The following is a 7,817-nucleotide window of genomic DNA, read 5'->3' on the forward strand; positions in this document are numbered from 1 at the left end:
AAAGATCTCCCACACTTTTGGAGACAAATGTGATTCGTAACATCTGCTGGTACGAGCGAAGGCTTTGATCATTTTTAATTTAGCATTCTCCTATAGTCAGATCTCCTCCTGCCCTGACCGGGAGTATGAGGAATTAATTACCAGAAGAACAAAACAATGTGATGTGGCTCATACTTCTGTAAGATGCTCTTGAAGTACTTTATCATGGCAGAAGTGGTCTCAGTGATGAGAAAGCGCAGTGTCAGCACGTGTTGTGTACATACCTCTGTCTTTCTGATCGTCCTGCTCAGCAGGCTACTGCCAAATGCAACTACTACATCAGTGGTTTTTATGGCGTTGCTCATAAGCTGTTATGGAACATTTTTATAGGCAAGTATTTGGGTGATGTTATTTCTCCAAGTTAAGATGTGCTGTGGGAAGGAGGGATGGAGTTTGGAGGCATTTAATTGCCCAACAATGCAAATAGTTGCCTGGGTTTTAATAGTACTTTGGCACCTCATCATGGAAAATGCCAGCAGGTGTCTTTAGGCATCTAAATGTGTGTGAAAATCTGCCCCAAGAGTTGTTTTTAGCAAATAGCTTGGAAAAATTCCTCGTTTTCCTCATTGCTGTAAACAAAACAGTTTTAATTACTGCAGCTTGGAAAAATATACTCAAATTTGCATTATGAGTGATTACTTTTTTTTATGAGATGCTGAAACATGCACCCTTTGGTAAGCACCTTTTCTAGTTTTTCTGGGATAAAACACGTCATATTGCTAAAATGGCCACAGGAGAAGATACAGAATTTTATGGGTTACTAGCAGCTCATTTCTGTTAAAATTGTGTATTTTTTCAGATGAAAGTGCTGTTACATTTTTATGTCACCTTTTAGGTTTATGGGAAGATGCTCTTCTCTCATTTGGCAGTCTTACAAATATTATTTTGCAACCTAGGTTGAAAGGAAATGTTCATTTAACATCATACCTCAATAAGAAAAAACAAAACAGAGTAATGATGGAAGAATTAGAAGTTATTAAATGGATATTTGTAAGGAGAAGCTCTGTAAATGTGTCTTTTTGGTGTAGGTGAGTAGAATTAAGGAAAAGTATAATTTTTGAAAAAATTGGATGGGTCTGATGAGTTCAGTTTTTTGCTTTCCCTGAAAGATGACGGGCTTTAGGGCAGCCTTACTCTGGGGCTTAAGAGAGTGATGATCAGGTGGTTACAGATTAAAGCCAGCTCTCCTGTGGAATATCTTTGAAAGGCTGGAAGATAAATGATAGGAAAATACATGCCATTCCCATCCTGGATTCTGATACAATAAACACCTTTATAAGGCAGCGGGCAGGTTTAGGAAGGTGCAGCTGCCAAGTAAACTTTGTGTTTAGTAAAAACTTCAGGGTAAGCGAAAGTTAACTTTAAAACTCGCTTGCTTTCAAACATTTGTCTACACTTAGAAATAATTCAGTTTTATTATCCCCACTGTATACACAGAGGCGTATGTAACATCACCATTTTACTGAAATAATAAGTGTCAGCTTATTTGAGGAATGTGCAGTGGGGGGGTGGGATCAGAAAGCAGATTTAGCACGACAGTGATTTGTCTCTACAGTACATTATACTGTTGTGAAATCCCCCCCCTAAAAAAACTAAAAAAAAAAGCCCTAGCATCTGCTATTGTACAAGTTAAATTTTACTCATCTGTGGGCTGAGCTGGCAATTTATGGGTAGTTCATATACAGAAAATGGAGCAGATTGCACGCTCGGAACGAAATCTGGCCTTTGGATACCAAAGTTTTATTATGTAATGAATTGCTCAGATTCATCGCACATCGGTGTCTCTGCCCGCTGCAGTTGGAAGTTGTACCCTGAAGACAGCCTTTGCCTGCTGTAACATTCTTTGTCCTTTTACTGCCGGCAGTCAGCAGTACTGGACAGAAACTGGTAAGCACGGTAAGAATTCATATCGGAGGCTGATGGAGAAGTAGGTAGGGGTAGGCAGAGGGCTGGAAAGCAAGAGTTGTCCTTGTAGGCCAGCTATTGTACTGACAGAAGAAAAGGGCAACGCTACAGGGTGACAAAAAAGAGTGTTTGAGTATGTGAAATGTAGGTTTGGGCCAGTGCTGGAGACTGCTGGCTGGGTTGTTGCTTCTGGTCCAAAGTGTGGTGTAGCAAGGAAGTGGAGTTTCCTGGAACGGGCTGAGGTTGCCATTGGTCAAACAGAAGATGTGCCAGCATTGTCTCTACCAGGAATGGAGTGGAAACTGTGGGATGGTTAATGCCGATGTGCACTCTAAAGAGGCACATGCTGCACATGTGATAGAGTGTATCTTGATGCCCTTGCATGAAGTCCGGTTTTTCTCCTCTGTGGAAAGTATTTGAATGCTTACTATGTACGTTGAGTGAGGGACGGTGGAGGCTGGGACCTGCTATGATGCAGAGAGCTCCCTGACTTGACACAAAGGTGCACCTAATTCTGCGTTCAGCTATACCAGTGTTATTTACAATACCTGGGAGATTTGCTACAGATGGCTCAGGTTTAGCGAAAGCCCAGGAACTGCTCTTCGATGAATTTTTGCCATCTCTGTGCTTTATACAGTGAATGCATGATACTAGTGACCACAAATGATAGCTGTGAGAGTGCATTTCCCATGGTGACTGGGCTCCCAGGTGGGCTGCTGTTGAGATTTGTTGACACTAATACTCCTTCCAGCATGCGTTATCTCCAGCCAAGCCCTCTTTTACACTGACAACATTTAACAGGTTTCCACCCTGTCATTGCTGTCCATCTGGTTGGGGAACTGTCAAGGTGCAAGTTACGGCCTGTAGCTGGCCACATCTTGGGTTTGGGCTGTGACAGGAACTCTGTCTCTCTCTGTATCAGCATGGTCCTTGCCCTGAGCAGTGCGGGAAGAGCCAGAAGCAACTGGGTAAAAGAAAACCTGGTGGCCAAGCAGCAAGGTTGTCTAGATGAGAACACTGAACTACGTACCCCCACTCTCAGTCTCCACTGTGTCACTGGGAAGCTGTAGGTGGTCAAAGCTGAATAGGATGAGTTGCTCCGTTCCTTGGTTTGAAAGCGCTGAAAAGAATTCATGTTTATTTTCACTGTATGCCTGTGGCTAAATACATTTACTCTGTCTCTTCTCTAATCCTGGATGTGTACTGCAGCAGTACTTTGATTTGGACTTCTGATTGCCCTGGTTTAGTACATTGTCTGTTTTCTTCCTTCAAAAATTTTAGCATAGCTGTTTATACAGATGGCAATAAAACGAGAAAGAAAACAATTCCTAAGTCCATGCTCTTACCCTGCATTAATAACTAGTCATGAATGAAACCTTTGTTTTGCGGTTCTGCAAAACTCATTTCTCTGCAGGGAAACAAGGGCCAGTTTGCACAAGACCTCAAAGAATTGATCCGGGGTAAGGGTTTAGCGACACCGGCAAACGGGGGCTAATGCAAGCACTGTCTGAGACATATGTGTCCCGTATAGATTGTGGTTATTTGCTGCTTGAAGCAGGGCTCAGAGAAGGGTAACTGAAGTGTTCTAGGCCACATTTACCTGGGTGGAAGATGTTCCGACTGTTGGAAAACGGTTTTCCTATAAGAACCTGTGTCAGTTCCGTACAGATTAGGAACAAGGTATAAACTGAAAACTTCCTTAGAAAAATTGGGAGAAAATGACTGCATTGCCCACTGTCAGGAGTCTGCTGTTGAACTGAAATGAGGAGAAACCCTGGATTCCTAAACTTGTGCCATGGAGCTGTCACTTTTTGCAAATAGTCCTTCTCACTCTTTTGTTTTCTTGAACTTCAAAACAGAACAAATACCAGCTCACCAGTGGCCTCAGGAACTGGTATAAATGAAGACTCTCTACACTGTGACTGGGTGTATTTGGAATTGTAAATGGGAGTCCCAAACTTGGATCTGAATTGAGGGTGGAGAATGGACTCTTTTCCCACTGAAGGACCGTTCAGTTAACGGTTCTGGTTCAGCTGTCTTCTTGAATTAGACTGAACACTCACTTTGCCCTACAGAAATCACCCGGTTTAAGTTCCAGTAGACCAATCCTTGACAAACAACCTTTGAGACTGAAATTTATTAATTTTATTAAAAAGGATGTGTGCAGGTTTCTAATAAGTTCACACACCAGTGAAGGAACAGAATATCTACAGCTATATTAATGTATCCATTGTTTTTATGTTCACATGTTAAGCATTAATATCTGTGTACTATTTTGTTTTTGATTTAGGAAAGCGCTCTTCTGTTGAGTGGTGGGATAATATACATGAAGATTTGGCTATGTAAGTGCATTAAGGGCTATTGATAAACGCATTTGGGTTACAATCATTGCTGTAATAAATATGGCTCCACTTGAAATATTTACTGTGGATGAGAATTTATAAACTTATTTAGGCTCAAGTGGACAGATTTTATGAACACTTCCATTTTATGACTGTGGATACTAGTAAGAGAAATCCATAGTCTTTTTCTTTTTTTTTTTTTTTTGTAGATTAACAACAGGTGCCATATGAACAGCCTGAAATACATGGGTTAACTGGGTTTTGTATTTGGAAATTGATTCTGGTATTGACAAGATTTAGTAGTTGTTTGTTAGGTAACGTAAGTGTATATGGAAAATGCAGTCTTCATCTTTCATAGCTCCCTGTTCTCTGTTACAAGGGTAGGTCTGTACTAAAAGCAATGTTCTGTTCCATTTATTGGCTTATATTTCATGACTTTTTTTATTTATTGCTTCTATTCTAATTAAATGGAATTATGGAATTCTACGGAAAGAAAAATTATATTTCAAAATTATTTTAGAACTGCCTCTGTACTATTAACTGGTATGTATATTGCACCTTTTTAAACAAACCAACCCCAAACCCAAATACCTCCCTGAAGCAGAGCCAAACGATGACAGGGAAAGTCTGTGGACGTTGAATATGTTGTAACTGAGCACATGAATGAACTGTGTGTTACCTCTGCCTGGGTTAGTCCTGAGCTGAGCACTACGCTTGTGCTTTTGATCCTGGGTTAGGGCCTGCAGAGGAGCTCTCAGCAGCCTGGCTTCCGCTGCAATGCTCTGGTTTCTGGGCGTGCTGGATCCTGGCTGGGGACCTGCATTCTCTCATGGAGCACCAATTCACCTAAACTCACCTATTGAATAAATGGCAGAACAGAAACTATGATGAGTAAGGGCCCCTGCCAGCTCCATTTAGGGTCAGCGGGGTGAGACACCTGCTTAAGCAGAGCTGCAGACCCTGTGTGCTGGATCTAGGCAGCGGACACACAGGTGTGCTGCCTGTTCTTCAGCTGGGAGCTGCCTTCTGCTCCCCAGTCGGGGCATGAAGACCTTCTGAAGCTCTTCTAAACACTCATCTGAGATCAGCCGTTGAGGCAGCCACATCCTGAAAATAAGCTGGTTTCTCTGTCTCTTGCTCCCTGTCACCTTCTGTGCAAATGCCCAATTAACCTGGCGAGAGGGAGCCCCACAGAGGACCCTGACACAGAGGAAGCAGGAGGAGAACCCTAACAAGGATCCTGCTTCCATCATCTCCCAAGCACTGAGATCCGTACCTGAAGGAACTGGGTCACTGTTGGGAGATGGGGCTGCAAAGTAAGTCAGGTGACGCTTCAGCTTACAAAATGTGAATGGTCTCTGCTTGGTGAATTTAAATACTCTGGCTATTGCCTGATGTATTAGGCATCACAATTCCTTGGGAAGTGATATGGGAAATAATTACAGAAATGCATCTGCCGTCGTGGCTGTTCCTATTTGTCTTGGTAGAATGATGTGATCTGAGCTCCTCTACCAGCATGTAGGACATAGTGTTTATTTTAAGAAAGATTTGGTTATTTTAGTTGTATTTAATGCCTTGTGTATTTATTTCCCTCTCATTTCCACCCCAACCTGTTTAATAAATAAAATCTGTCCTATGTGAAATCACTGACACGTTTATTTAAATTGAGTTTCTTTTTCAGGGCAGAATTTGACAGACTGTATAAAGCTTAAAACGTTCTGATTTTTTTTTTTTTGTTTCTTAAGAAATGCAGTTCTTCCCTCCTTCTACTGTTCCTACTTTTGTATTTCAAATTGTTTCTCAGAGCGGCTTGAAAAACTTGGTAATTTGAATAATTACAAAAGGATCAGATAAAATATCAGTGAAGGAAGAGAAGGTTCGACCACCGTTTAAAAGCTGCTATTTCTTTCTCATTCAGATGTCTCTTCCATGCAGTCTCACCTATGAACTTCATTGTTCACCTTTCCCTCGATACAGCACTGTAGGCATATTTCACTTATACCTTTTTTCTTGGCTTTGAATTTTTGTTGCTATTTACAGAAACACAAGAGTGGTGACTCAAGCTATTTTTTAATCTTTAGTGTCTACATTACAAGACTACCCACTCTTGTTATTTTGGCCATATGAATTTTTTTGGAGGCTTAAACCCTGTAATAATTAACTGACCTGTATGTATACTGATGTGTGGAATGTGCAGACTATAGAAATGACTGAAATCAGACTTTAAAACTCACTAGCCTGTTCACTGTCCTGAGATCTCAAGAAGTAGGGAAAAGCCCCAAAGAACCTTGACAGGAATGGAGACTGTTCCCAATGTCTTGTCTGTGCTGTTGCAGACTCCAACTCAGCTTCAGACTATTTCAAGGCAAGCTAGATTTGGGGGCAGCAACCACTGCTGTTTAGTATTTTTTCTTCTCTAGATTTTTGTGAACAATCTTTGGGCCCAATGACTCATTAACAGCTGTGTCAAATAACTAGAGGTGACTGTGCTGACCCCAGGCTCCACCCTTTGCCACTGATAATCCATGACTTGTTCATAATTTGAAATTACTGTGACATGTAAATATTTTGTCAGTCTCTTGCACTTTGAAGCGCTTGCCAAGTGTTCTCTGCTGGAGCCTACGTGGCTTTTGAGCCTGATTACTGTCATGGCATGGTGGGTAAAGACATGGTACAGCCACCACCTCTGTTTACAGAGGAGCTCTGCACTTGAAGACAACGATTACCACTGCTGATCTGACCCTGGTTCTGTGTTCTGTGATATTCCACAATTCCTCAGACGTTCTCCAAGAAGCATATCCTATTGCAGGTACACACCTGAAACCCAGCTTTCTGCTATAGGCTCTTGTGCAGAGCATACAGCTACTCTGCCTGTCTTTATTGTAGGTTGAGATATCCACATTGCTTTCCCTTGTGCAAGAGATTTCCCCTAGCAGCAGTGTTGCTTTGCTTAGTTCCTTTCCTCTAATGTGGGCCTCTCCAAACACAAGTTACAAAACAAGGCTACAGCCACCGACCACCAAACTGACCTGTAGTACATGGATTTATTTCCTACTCTGCCAAAGGGAAAAATAAAGGACATCATAGTGATGTCTGCAGCTTCCACATGTAGTATAGACATGTAGCATTCACCTTGAAAAAAATCATGATGAAGATAAACCTGTAAGACACAGCTACTGCTGCGTTAAAGAAGGCTGAACAGCCCTTAAAGTGATAGTCTGTGGAAAAAAACAGCGTGCAGCGTCTAGGAAAAAAACCAAAACAGTTCTCTTCTCATAAATGGGTTTTAGCTATTTTTGGATTTACTTTTTTTTTAGCTTACCAACCAAAGGGGATGTACACCATAAGCTATGTGAATGGAACCATCTCTAAGATGACTTCTAATTAATGGTAGCCTCTGTTTCTCATGATGGACTGATTCTCTGTAATATAAATAACAGTTAGCTTATATTAAAATAATAAAAAAAAAAAGCTTGCTGCTGCAAAGATATTCAGAATCTCAAAGTAAGACTGCTACCACAGTTTTGGTTC

The sequence above is a fragment of the Chroicocephalus ridibundus genome, chromosome 5, assembly GCF_963924245.1.
Source record: "Chroicocephalus ridibundus chromosome 5, bChrRid1.1, whole genome shotgun sequence".
NCBI classification, from domain to species: domain Eukaryota; kingdom Metazoa; phylum Chordata; class Aves; order Charadriiformes; family Laridae; genus Chroicocephalus; species Chroicocephalus ridibundus.